Source organism: Schistocerca cancellata, chromosome 1, assembly GCF_023864275.1.
Source record: "Schistocerca cancellata isolate TAMUIC-IGC-003103 chromosome 1, iqSchCanc2.1, whole genome shotgun sequence".
Classification (NCBI taxonomy): domain Eukaryota; kingdom Metazoa; phylum Arthropoda; class Insecta; order Orthoptera; family Acrididae; genus Schistocerca; species Schistocerca cancellata.
The window spans coordinates 803,210,761-803,224,671 of NC_064626.1; the positions used below are offsets into that span (position 1 = coordinate 803,210,761).

General features: G+C 42.6%; 1 protein-coding gene across 2 annotated transcripts in view; it reads right to left on the minus strand.

The window, feature by feature from the left end:
* Positions 1–13,911, minus strand: part of LOC126187960 (5-phosphohydroxy-L-lysine phospho-lyase-like) — a 320,690-nt gene that overhangs the window by 93,105 nt on the left and 213,674 nt on the right. The window lies entirely within an intron of this gene.

Consider the following 13,911-nt stretch of genomic DNA (forward strand, 5'->3'; position numbering starts at 1 on the left):
ACATGTGTTCTGATGTGGCTTGACTGTTCTACTAAAATTAATTTTCAGTGTTTTGTATGCCAATATTTTGTGAAGCACAGACGGTGCAGAGTAATGTCTGCGTCATGCTAGTCATAATTTGCTCATTGTTTGTCAATTTTTGTGTACAGTTGCTCCATTAAGTAATTGCAGTAAATAGCTGAATAATAAATCTTATGGGAGAGAAGAGGAATGATGTCAAGACTTGGAAGCAATTAGTTGTTCAATTTCTCTCTGTTTAATATTTGCTCAATGAAACTCAGTTCCACCATTTGCACAACTGGAGACAAATAGGACACTAGGATACGTTAATAGAAATCAGACAATGGGCTGTCACTCAACAAATATTTTGCTTCTTGGTCCCAAAGCTATTATGCACAATGAACTGATCTAATGTGATTGGTAATGAAACTGCATAATTTATCTTCTGGCCAGACATGATGCTTCTCTTTCTGACCCACACAGTGTGTCACCCTGATTTAGAGCAAAGGAGTCTGTGCAGATTCCCTATTCACTCATTCATTCATTCTGTTCTATATAATTTATTTATTTATTTTATCCATCTTTCAGCATTAACATGCAATTGATAACATCAAAAGAATTACAGCTATCTGTACATTAAGTTTTACATAACAAAATATTACGTGGTAAAATATAGCAGTCTTGTGCCCTATTAGCTTATAACTGCCTCTACACCCATATCCATACATAACAGTAAGCTTTAATTTATCAGCATTAACATGCAATCAATGTCGTCAGAAGCATTATAGCTATTTGTACATTATGTTTCATATAACAAAATATTACCTGGTAAAAAATATAGCAGTGTTGTACCCTATAAGCTTATAGCTGCCTCTACACCCATAACTGTACAAAACAGTAAGCCTTAATTTATCAATAAATTAGGTCGTCTTTACAACTATTCTGAAATTCTTCTATATTATAGAAAGTATTTTCCTTCATTCAAACTTTGGTTTTAGTTTTGAAAATATCCAGTGAAACCAATTAAGCCTGTATGGGTAAAGTGTCGAATAATTTTATGCCTATGTATTCATAGCTACATTGAGTTTTCTTAAGCCGGTTTGTGGGTATATCAATCATATTTGTTTGTCGAGTATTGAACAGATTTCCTTATAGTGTAGTGGTTTAAGTTTTCTTTTATGTTTAATAGGCAACAATATATGTAAAGAGATGGGACTATGAGAATTTTTAAGTCTTTAAAATAAGGTCTACATGAGGTCTTGTTGTCAGAGCTGCCACAAAAACGCCTAATTGCTTTTTTCTGCCAAGTGAAATTTTTTTTGGCTCCTGGGGAGTTACCCCATAAAAGAATGCCATATTGTAGATGGCAGTGAAAGAACTGCCTGCTCTCATCTTTTGCTTTCCCCTCTTTGGGGAAGTGTGAGGGGGAGTCTGTAGCCTTTAGGCTTTTACTCCCCTGTGAAAGTGTGTGTGTGATTTTTCTGTAGTTTTTGGTGTCTGTGATTTGTGATGATTGTTGTGAGTGTGTCTGGTACTTGACTGAGGTGGGCGAGAAGTTTGTTGTTGTATGGGAAGGATCAGGATGATGGATTTGGTGTAGGGATTTTCTCTTCGACTTAGTCGTCGAAGATCGTCATAGGGCGCTTGTGCTTATCGAGGGACATGTCATACCGACCTAGGGAGTGGATGAGTGCGTTTCTGGATCTGGAAGAACCCTCATAGAAGGCCCTTGCCAGATCCTGGAAACGCTCTCTCAGGAGTGGGATTTCGGCTGCGGCGTGCAAGTCGTCTGTAGGGAATCCAAGAGGTAAGCGCAGTGCCCTTCTGAGGGCGCGGTTCTGCAGCCTCTGGAGTTTGTCCAGGTGCTGCTTTGCCGCGTATCCCCAGACAGGGCACGCATACTCCATTACTGGCCGGATCAGGGCCTGATACACATTTAATGCTAGTGGGCAGGGAAGGGAGCTGGTTGTGTTCAGGATAGGATATAGGATGGACATTCTGGCGCAGGCCTTCCTGTGGACCTCGTCTTTGTGGGGTTTCCACGTAAGACGAGAGTCCAAGGTTACGCCAAGGTACTTGGCGGTTCTGCGCCAGGGGAGTTGGGTTCCATTTAGGTGAAGGTGGTGGGGGGGACGTTGAGGAGGATCGCGCCTTCCGAGCCTGCGGGTAATCAGCATTGCCTGCGTCTTCTCAGAGTTAATGGTGATGCGCCAGCGACGGGCCCAAGTTTCTGTGTTATCTAAAACCTTTTGTAGCCTACGGATGACCAGGTCCTTGTTCGCGTTTCTCGTGTAGAAGGCTGTATCGTCAGCGTACTGTGCGGTGTGCACCAGGGAGGCCGTTGGTGTGTCCGCAGTGTACAAACTGTACAATACGGGCCCCAGGACCGATCCCTGTGGCACCCCAGCACGAATACGCGTTCTGGTGGAGGTGGCAGTTTCTACTTTGATGGAGATAGTCCTATTCGTGAGGTAGCTCTTGATCAGCTGAACTATGCTCCCGGGAAACCCTTGTGTGTACAACTTGTAGAGTAGCCCTCTATGCCATACTGAATCAAAGGCTTTGGCTACGTCTAGTAGCACTATCCCGCTGTAGCCTCTGTGGTTGAAGCCCTCTGTTGCTGCTTCAACCATTCTCATGACCTGTTGTGGGGCAGAGTGGTTCTGTCGGAAGCCAAATTGGAAATCCGGCAGAATTTGCTCTCTGGTAATATGTTCTTGTATGGGTCTTAGCAGGAGGCGCTCATAGATCTTGCTGAGAGTTGGCAAGAGGCTAATCGGCCTGTAGTGCTGCGGGAATAGAGGGTCTTTCCCTGGTTTGTGTATCGCGACCACTTCCGCATGTTTCCAGCAGGCTGGGAAAACACGGGATCGAGTAATCACGTTGAGGACGTTCGCGAGGTGTGTGATCGCTGTGGGTGGGAGTTTTTTGACTAACTGATTTGTGACACTGTCGTGCCCTGGCGCCTTTTTTGTAGGGAGAGACCTGATTACTCTTGCCACATCCTCGGGGGCAAAAAGTATGGGTTCGTCCTCTGGGTCCTCCTCGGCATTGAGGAAGACAGCCAGTTGACGACGGACCACTCTTTCATGCTCGTCATCCTGGGGTTCTGCCGCTTGGAACTGCTTCTCGAAGGAGTCGGCGAGGGCGTTGGCCTTTCCAGCATGGCTGTAGACCAGTCCCCGCTCGCCATGCAGTGGCGGCATCCTAGCGCGTCGTTTTGTAAACTGTTTTGTCGCTTGCCATAGTGTATGGTCGTCTACTTTGAGAGCTGTGAGGCGGTTTTGCCATTGCTGGTTTCTGTGCTCATTGAGCGCTACCTTCAGTTCTCTCTGTAGACGATTGAGCAGCCTCCTGGTGGCCTGATTTCTGGTGATCTTCCACTCTTTTGCTACTCTGTTCTTATGTCGAATTTGAGCTAGCAAGTGTTCCGGGAGCTGTATTTGCGGTGGTGGGCCATCCCTTTGTGAGGGGTGGCTTCTTCCGCTGCCTGCAAGATGCTGCCTGTTAGGTCTTGTAGCGCTTGTTCTACTGTTTCGGCAGTAGGTGGCGGAGCGCGAGCGATATCAGAGGCGACAGTTTCTTGGTATCGCTCCCAGTCTGTACGTTTGTACGACGTCTGGTACCGTGGGAGTGCTACCCATTCTCCCACATCGACCTCCAGAATCACTGGGTTGTGGTCGGAGGACATTCTGTTGATTGTCCTTGCGGTCACAAACCCTGCGATCCTCCTAGTGAGAGCTATGTCTAACACATCGGGCCTGCTTCCGTATTTCGGAAAATGTGTGGGCTCGACTGGACCCCATGTTTCGAAGTGGTGGGTGCGCGCTAGTTGTTGCAGTTTGGCGCCTGCTCTGGAGGTTACTCTATAATTCCAGTCAGGGTGTTTGGCATTGAAGTCTCCCCCTATTACGAGTTTGCCTTCAATTTGCCCTAGAGCAGCTATGTCTCCCTCATCTATCTGGTCATGTGGGGGTCGGTAGACTGCAACAATTGTTAGGTGTCCAGTGGCAGTGGTTACTTCCACCGCCACTGCTTCAATTTTGTTGGTAGCTGGTAAGAATACCTGGTGGTGGGGGATCCCTCTTTTTATGTATATGGCCACCCCTCCACCTTGGCTTGGCCTGTCTTTGCGATAGCTAACATAGTTGGGGACTGTCGCTTTTATTCCCGGTTTTAGGTGGGTTTCCCCCATCATGCATATGTCGATGGAGAACTCCTTCATGAGTTCTCTGAACTCGACCTCTTGATTAACAATGCCGTCTGCGTTAAAGATGCACATTGTCAGGCCTTGGATGTTTGGTCGTCTATCCATGATGGGGTTTTGATACTACTGAGGAAGTCGCAGAGGGGAGCGACTGCTGGACTGTTGCCTGAAGGGCAGCGAGGATCTGTGTGTTCTGCTTTTGGGCTTCCCTGAATTCCTTCATCATTTCCATGACGAGGTTCATGGTCTGCACCATTACACCTAACAACTGATCCATGGGGGGGAAGTGTGTCTGGGGTTTCCCAGGGCCTTCTCCGTCAAGGTGGACCTGGTCGTTGTTGCTGTGTATTTCCCGGTGTTGTTCTTGTGTTGGTGTCTGATGTTGTGGTGGTTGGGCAATGCTTTCATGGTTCCTCGGGGGAGAAACCACTTCCGCATATGTTGCCCTTGGTGTGTCTGGCCTTGGTTTTACCCAGGCCTTGTCTGTGTGTGTTGTCATGTTTTGGTTTCTTGTGTGTCTGGATGGGTTCGTGGTGTTTTCTTTTCGTGTGTGGGGGGCGGCCTTTGCGCCCTTTGCCTGCTGTGTGTGTCTTTTATGGACCTCGCAACCTTGGTAACCCGCTGTGTGGTTTTTGCCACACAGCGCGCACCTTATTTGCGGGTCCGTGTGTTTTATGTTGCACGTTCGTGTGTCATGGGCCTCGGCGCATTTTCTGCACCTCACTGCCATTGAGCAGTGTGCCGCAATGTGGTTGAGGCCCTGACATCTGAAGCACTGCACCGTCTTGTTTTTGCGGCGCAGTGGTTCAGTGGTCACAGGGACCGCCAGGATCGCCTTAATGTCCCTTTTGTTCTGTGGGACGTCTGGCAGTGTGACCTGACACAGGGGCCATTTGCTGCCTATGTTTCCCATCTGTTGGACCGCCTTGACGATGTACCCCTGGGCAGTCAGGTCTGTTTTGATCGCCTGGGGGGCCACTCGTCTCGGTAGGTCTCTGATGACAATGTTTCTATTGCGTGTTTTTGTTGTGGGGAAAGTGTAGTGGGGTATGTTTTTGCTGTTGAGAAGTGTTTTTATTGTGGTGTAGTGCTCGAGTGTCAGTAATGTTACTTTTATTTTGTCACCACCAGCAGGTTTTGCTTTGAAATTGCCTCCCCCGATTGCTGTTTTTAACATTTCGAAGAGTTCCTCGTAGTTCCGAGTGAACTCCGCGACGATCGGAGGGAGGTGGTGGGTGACCTGGTTTTGTGTTTGTGTTGTTGTGTCATGTGGTGTCTCTGGCTCATTGGCCACCGCCTGGAACCTGTTCGGGGTGGGTTCCACTCCCCGGGCCGGCGGGAGCCTCGGCTGGCGAAAGGTTTTCCTCGCCAGAACGAAACCATCCGAATCCTGCCCGGTTACGCGGTTCCCTTCCAGTGCCAGTGTTTCCTGGTCCCCTCCTAGGACGACGACAGGTGCTGTCGGGGGCGCAGGCTCCTCAGAGGGCGTGGAAGTGGTTGGGGTGGTGGTGGTGGAGTGCTTTTTCCCCCTGGAGTGCTTCTCCTTCTTGTCCTTCCTCACACGCCGCTGCTTGGATGTGGTGGACTTGAGTGGGGGGGATTTAAGGAACTGGGATCGGGTAGGGGGTTGGGTGGCAGTTGCGGGTTTGGGAAGGATTTTTGTCGGTTGACTGGGCTTCTGCTTGCCATTTAGGTTGCGGATATGGTCAGCAAGGAGGCCACGGCTGTTGGCAAGCAGGAGAGGGCTGAGGAGAGGGGAGGGAGGGGCGGGATCGCAAATACTGACGATGTATTTGTTTGTTTGTGTATTATGTGGTTTTGCCATGTCGGTTGCGGAAAGGGGGCTTGCTGCCAGGTTATTGTCAGTTGCAACTTTTGTTGGCACCGTTGGGTTTTCCGGTTGCAGTGCTGACCCTAGTAACACGATGGCAGACGCGGAATTCTGGACGGGGGCGGCGGAAAACCTCTCTGTGGTTCCGCGGCCCGCTTCCAGGTCCTGGCCTACTTTTTCCCTATTCTGGGGGGGGGGGGGGGGGGGCAGAGACTGACTCTGCGGCAGCTGAGGTGCTCGAGACGGCCGGCCGCGCGGCCCGCGGCAACAAGAAAGCGCGCCTCGTGTCGTCGGCGGAAAGAGACCGCCGCGATCCCAAGGCGTCGCCCAAGCTCGACATTCCACAACGACGAGAAGACACGACAACTCTGTCAGGCGACGCCCTGCAAAATTTTCTCCAAGTGCCGTCCGTGCTAAGACCTAGGCGCAAGTGCCCGTCAATGTTTTAATAAAAACAGAGCCGGTGATCACTCCTGTTTTTACTCCCGTGCAAGCGGGGGCCTATGGCTGACAGTACGCCAGTGAGAGGAGCGATGCTCAACCCTCGACTGCTACTCAGCGAGTGCAGTGAAAGAAGGCGTAGTATGAATGAAGTAATAAATCTTGTGTAACACGTGTGTAGTTTGGCTAATAGGTAGATAACTCATGATAACTTTTATATCTGAAAACAAAGATGATGTGACTTACCAAACGAAAGTGCTGGCAGATCGATAGACACACAAACAAACACAAACATACACACAAAATTCAAGCTTTTGCAACAAACGGTTGCTTCATCAGGAAAGAGGGAAGGAGAGGGAAAGACGAAAGGATGTGGGTTTTAAGGGAGAGGGTAAGGAGTCATTCCAATCCCGGGAGCAGAAAGACTTACCTTAGGGGGAAAAAAGGACAGGTATACACTCGCACACGTGGAATGTTTTCCTCTATTATATTCATGATAACTTTTGATATACATAATCTGTTTGTGTGTCCCATATTAATTTCAAGTCAACATATATTCCTAGTAGTTTAACAGATGATAACTCAGTGTTACTGTTTGACAGACTGAAGATTATCTTGACAGTCTTTTCATGGTTCAGAGTTAACTGATTAGCTTTAAACCAGATATTAGATCTTTTGAGACGTTCTTCACTTTCCTCCTTCAATTTGTTTATATCCTTCCTGGAATTAGCTAATGTTGTGTCATAAGCATAGAGGATAGACGTACAGGGTAAGTTACTCGGAAAGTCATTTATAAATAACATAAATAGTAGAGGGCCAAGCACTGAGCCCTGAGGAACATCTGTTTTATACATAGAGTCTGTGACTTTTGGCCATTATACTGAACAGTTTGTTTTCTATTGCTGAGGTATGATTCAATTAGTGAGAGTTCCAAGTGTTTGATTCCATAGCAACACAGTTTATCTACTAATAATTTGTGTTTAACTGAGTCAAAAGCCTTACTCCAGTCAATTTGAATGGCTTCAGCAGATAATTCTGACTCAAATGAGCTTAGTACAAAAGAGATAAGGTTTTCAACTGCTTTGACTGTTGATAAGTTTGACCTAAATCCATACTGAGAATCATTTAACATATTATTGTCCAAAAGGTGTATGAATATTTGCTGCAGTATGCAATATTCTATTATTTTTGAGAGAAAAGGCACAAGTGAAATTGGTCTATAATTATTGATACAGGTCTTGTCACCATTTTTGTAAAATGGTATGACAACTCTCTTTTAGAGACATTCCGGAAAGTGTCCACTAGGGGACATCCAGTTTATTAGTATGCAAAGAGGATATGATACGAGATCTACAATTTTTTTAATTACAAAGTTTGACAGGCCATAAGCATCTTCAGATCTGGGGTATCCTAATTTAGAGGTTGCTTTAATTATAATAAGAAATCTTCAGGAAATCTCACCGAGTTAAATATCTACTCAGATAGCCACGGGCGCGGACTGGCAGAAGTACTACGAAACCATTACGATCGGAAAGTATGCAGTCGTGTAAGGAAGCAAATAAACAGATACGAACAGTGTGTAAAGTGTACCCAAACATAAGATTTCTATCAGCCGATTTCCTCGATAGACGCAACTTTACAAAACATGGCATGCACCTGAATAGAAGAGGCAATTCATCTCTGTGCAAATCAATTTATGAAACATTAGAAACATATGAAAAACAGAGTATCTATGAGTCAGTACCAGCCATTATAATGAACTACCAATACATTACTGAAAGCAACCATGCAGGAAGTGAATCTGTCTTGGAGACAACAACTAAAGCAGCTGCAGAACCACAAATTGCTACAGCATCACAATAAAATTCAGTAACAACTAGAGCGCTAGCAAAATCAGCAAAATCTGAACCAGCTCAAGCAATAACACCAATAACAGCAGCAGCACAAGCATCAGAAGCAGAAATTGTGTCAACAACAACTGTAGCAGTTACACTGCAGTCACTGGTAGAAAAGAGGAAGGAAACCACAGTGAGTATTGTATCACCACCTTCATCCTACGCCAAAGTGTTATCAAGTGCCTCCACTCAGCCTGCCCACATAAACTATGTAACATGTGAAACAAACAAGAACCTTGAGAAACAGACAACAAAAATGTCACCTCCATTAGCAGATAAGAAGACAGAAACCTCAGTAAATATTGTATCATCTCCATCCCATAGTGAAGTGTTATCTAGTGCATCAAATCAGCCATCCCACACTAATGTGTTATCAGGTAGGCCTATATCGAATCCCCCATGCCAGATAAATTATGCAGGAAGTTAAATAAAAAAGTCTGCCACCCGAGCCTCAAACAGAACCTAAAAATACTACAGAGAAGTAATGATTTTTTAAGGCCTGCTACAAGGAAGTCCAGCCACTACCAAAACATAACACCATCACCACACTAAACAGAGGACCAGTGAAAGGCAAACCACCATATGTGCATCCAATTGGGCCCAAGACACCACACATCTTTCCTCTTGCTGTGAAAAATCAATATTATTCATGCACATAAATATTAGATCTCTGAAATATAAAGCTGATGAACTTGGTGTTGTATTGAATGCGAACAATAGAATAGTATTATGTATTAATGAACACTGGTTAAGAGAAGAAGAGATAAAGCTGTATGTACCACCATGTTTTAATTTAATTACAAGTTACTGCACACCCAATGAAGGTTATGGGGGTTCCTCAATATATATAAGTGACAACCTAGGGTTAAGATATACTGTGCCTGATATTAGGGACATATATGTTAAAGGCATTCTTGAAGTGGCTGTCATGCTACTACCAACGTTAAAACTCACAGTTATTTCAATACACCATTCTCCTGATAGTGATGCTGATCAATTTCTAGAGTGTTTAGATAAACTTATTTGCTGTACAGAAAGGTATACCAAACACAAGACAGTAATTTTAGGAGATTTAAATTTTGATGTAAGAAAAAAAAAAGATACTAATTTGCTTAACATGCTAAGATCCCATAATCTCTTCTGTGCAAATTATAGTCCCAAAAGACAACTGTCTTGTCTCGACAATTTTATCATAAATATACATAAAGATGATTTTGAATTGGGACTCCTTAATGTCGACCATCTGACAGATCACAAAGGCATATGGGTAAAACTAACAATTAATGAAACAATGGGGGATTGTGAACCAACCCGGTATGTCAAGTTATTGAATGATAAAAGCATAAATAGCTTCAGGGATAAGCTGAAGGTACTAAAGTGGAATAATATAATATATGCTTCCAACAATGTTGAGGAGGCTTGTAGCAGGTTTGTTAGTTCTCTATCTGAAATTCTCAATACCTCCTGTCCAATGGTTACCAAACGAAACAAAACTACGGCAAGAAAGCATGGTCGAACTACTCCACATAGGTGGTTCACACCATATTTACAAAAGCTAACATTAATGGTTTTGATATGGTATGATAAGGTAAAAAGTGGTAGTGTTGACAATGCAACATATGTTAGCCTCAAGAGACACTATAGATCACAAATCAGATTAGCAAAATGTAGAGCAAATGATAACTTCATCAAAAACTCCAATAATAATTGTAAGGCTGCGCGGAGGGTCATTAAATCAAAATTAGGTACAGGTAGTCATAGTGTAAAAGTTACAACTGATGTTAATGTCACCCCAGATGAATTTAACCTCTTTTTTATCAATGCAGCAAACCCTAATCCCTCATCTCCTCATAAGAAGAGTTCAAAATCAAATTCACAATCTACTTATATAAACCAGTTTTTACAAAACTTTGCTGATACCATGCCAACCTGTAATTGGGGACATGTGGAAATAAGTGATGTAATTAAATCAGTGGCAAAGTTAAGTGACTCCAGATCAGAAGATATTTATGGCCTCTCAAATTTTGTGATTAAAAAAATAATCTACTTGATATCATTCCCTCTGCACATTCAGAAATTGGATATTTGACAGTGGTATTTTTCCAGAATGTCTAAAGAAGACAGTAGTAATTCCATTACACAAAAAGGGTGATAAATCCTGCACTAATAATTATCGTCCAATTTCTCTGATACCTATTTTTTCAAAAATAATCGAATATTGTATACAAAAGCAAATTAACATGCATTTGTCAAGAAACAATATACTGACTAAGTCTAAGTATGGTTTTAGGGCCCAGATACCAACAATTAATGCTGTTGAAAATGTTGTTTCTATTGTGCAATCTTCTTTGAATCCAAATTATCTGTTGAAGCCACACTAGTGGACATAAGCAAAGCATTTGATTCTGTAAACCACACAACACTGCTGGAAAAACTATGGTGTTATGGCATTAGGGATCTGAACTCTCCCTCATTACATCATATCTCAGTAACAGAAAGCAAACTGTAAGCTACAACGGTCAAAAGTCACAGTTACTGAATGTCACTAGAGGTGTTCCCTAAGGATCAGTGCTTGGGCCATTACTGTTTATAATATTTAGAAATGACCTGCCCAGCAATATGCCATGCAAATCTGTGCTTTACACAGATGATACAACTTTCAAATATTCAGGGAAGGACGTAAATAAACTGAAGGAGCAAAGTAAAGATTTTCTCAGATCATCCAATATGTGGTTCGAAGCCAATGAGTTAGACTATAGGATCTTAAAATATTTACTAAATTAACATTTCTGGCTGTCATTTTCCTAATATCTATGTTTAGATCTCCAAAAATTAATATTTTGTATTTTGTATATTTTGTATACTGATCGCAAGTTTTTCTAAACATTCTATAAATCATGCTACATTACTTTCAGGAGTGTGATATAAAGAAACAGTTATGAGCTGTATACTAGGTATAATCACAGCAGCTGCTTCAAAAACACCTTTAATGCATAAGTCACTAACGTTAAGAACAGAAAACTTTAAGTCTAGATCATTGCTAATGTATATGGATGAACCCCCATAAGGTTCACTGGTTCTGCAGTACTATGTAGCTGATTTGAAACCTGATGGTACATACAGTTCTATATCTTCTTCCTTTAACCGATGTTCATTTGTACATAAAATCATTCTTTTGTTACTTTTTAAGAGTATACCAAGTTCATCAGCTTTATTTTTCAGAGACCTGAGATTTAAGTGCAGAAATAAGACAGAGTTTCTCTCACAGGAGGGGAGGAGTACAGTATTATGGGGCAATGGAGAACATTTAATTGTTTTTCCAGCCCTGGAATCTATGTTGGGTGGCGGTTGGACTCCCTTGGAATAATCCATAAAAATTCTTCATTTCTCTTTGGTAATTTTTTGGGTCTGCTTGAAACATGGTTGGAAGTTTGTTTCACTTCACTGTCACCAACTTTTATAGGAGCATGTTTTCCCAAATCATTTGGTACCACTTCATCATGAGACAAAGATGATACTTTACTTACTGTGACTGGTCTATCATGAAGAAGAACTGTCAGGGGTGTGGAACAAGTGAACATATGCATTAATAATGAGAATGAGCTGGTAGAAACTAAATCTGTACTATGTACGAACAATGAACTATCAATACCTTGACAAACACTATTTGTGCTAACAAAAATTAAATTCAAATATCAAAATTGTTTTAATAAATAGCTGTTGTTTGACTCCTATTGATTACTTGACATTTACAGCACAAAATGGGTATTTATCAAAGAATAATAGTAATCTATATTTTCAACACTTGGGCCTGTTCACAAAGAATGTAGCTATTTCTTGTGAAGATAACAAAAGTCTCTCATCTTTCACTTTAAATATTTAGATAATTTTTGACAGTATGCTTAGTAAAGTAGAGATATAGCTTTTAATTTACTTTTCAGTTTGTAGTTTCTCTCCAGTTCTAGTATTAGGCCTATGTCTCACGGAAGAATGTTAAAGAACTTTGCACTAGGATGTTGTTGTGTTGTTGTGGTCTTCAGTCCTGAGACTGGTTTGATGCAGCTCTCCATGCTTCTCTATCCTGTGCAAGCTTCTTCATCTCCCAGTACCTACTGCAACCTACATCCTTCTGAATCTGCTTAGTGTATTCATCTCTTGGTCTCCCCCTACGATTTTTACCCTCCACGCTGCCCTCCAATACTAAATTGGTGATCCCTTGATGCCTCAGAACATGTCCTACCAACCGATCCCTTCTTCTGGTCAAGTTGTGCCACAAACTTCTCTTCTCCCCAATCCTATGCAATACTTCCTCATTAGTTATGTGATCTACCCATCTAATCTTCAGCATTCTTCTGTAGCACCACATTTCGAAAGCTTCTATTCTCTTCTTGTCCAAGCTATTTACCGTCCATGTTTCACATCCATACATGGCTACACTCCATACAAATACTTTCAGAAATGACTTCCTGATACTTAAATCTATACTCGATGTTAACAAATTTCTCTTCTTCAGAAACGCTTTCCTTGCTATTGCCCGTCTACATTTTATATCCTCTCTACTTCAACCATCATCAGTTATTTTGCTCCCCAAATAGCAAAACTCCTTTACTACTTTAAGTGTCTCATTTCCTAATCTAATACCCTCAACATCACCCGACTTAATTCGACTACATTCCATTATCCTCGTTTTGCTTTTGTTGATGTTCATCTTATATCCTCCCTTCAAGACACCATCCATTCCGTTCAACTGCTCTTCCAAGTCCTTTGCTGTCTCTGACAGAATTACAATGTCATCGGCCTAGAAAAGAATAATCTACTTAGAAATTATTTTTGTCTGTTGTGCTGTGGTTGTGGCATTACAGTCAAATTGAAATAGATTTTTGTTACTAGCGAGAAAAATAATTAAAGTATAAATGTCAGATTGCAGTATTTGAAAAGGCCTCTTTAAGATGCATTATTACACAGTGTTCTTATTGCTTAGTTATGCTGAATAAATATTTCATTTACTTTAGCTGTAATGCCACAGGAGATAATTCCATAAGACTACAGGGTCTGAAACTATGAAAAAAATATGTAAACACCCCCACTTCTGTCCTAAAATCTACAACAGTTGATTGATGAGTTTGTACGCAGAAAATGGCTAAAACAAATTTCTGAGAACAAGCACTATGATGATAAGAAGTGATACAAAATCATATTCATGTCAGACAAAAGTTAACTGCTTCTACACCAAAAAACAAAATTAAGAAAAATATGAAGATAAACCAAATACACTCTGTAGTAACCCACGTTTACCACATCAATCGCACTGGCACCTCAGTGTCTGTCAAAGTTCAGCAGGCACTGCCCCATCATGTGTTACTCAATAAGCCCACAAGGGTGCATGGCAGCTAATCTCAGATACCAGGAGGCGGTAATTCCAGACAGCGCTGACACTATGCATCAAGAGCGGAGTTTGTAGCTGTCACCCAGTGTCACCACACAGAAACATCACCCTGGAACAGAGTGGCTTCTGTCTCATTCTGTAATGATTTATT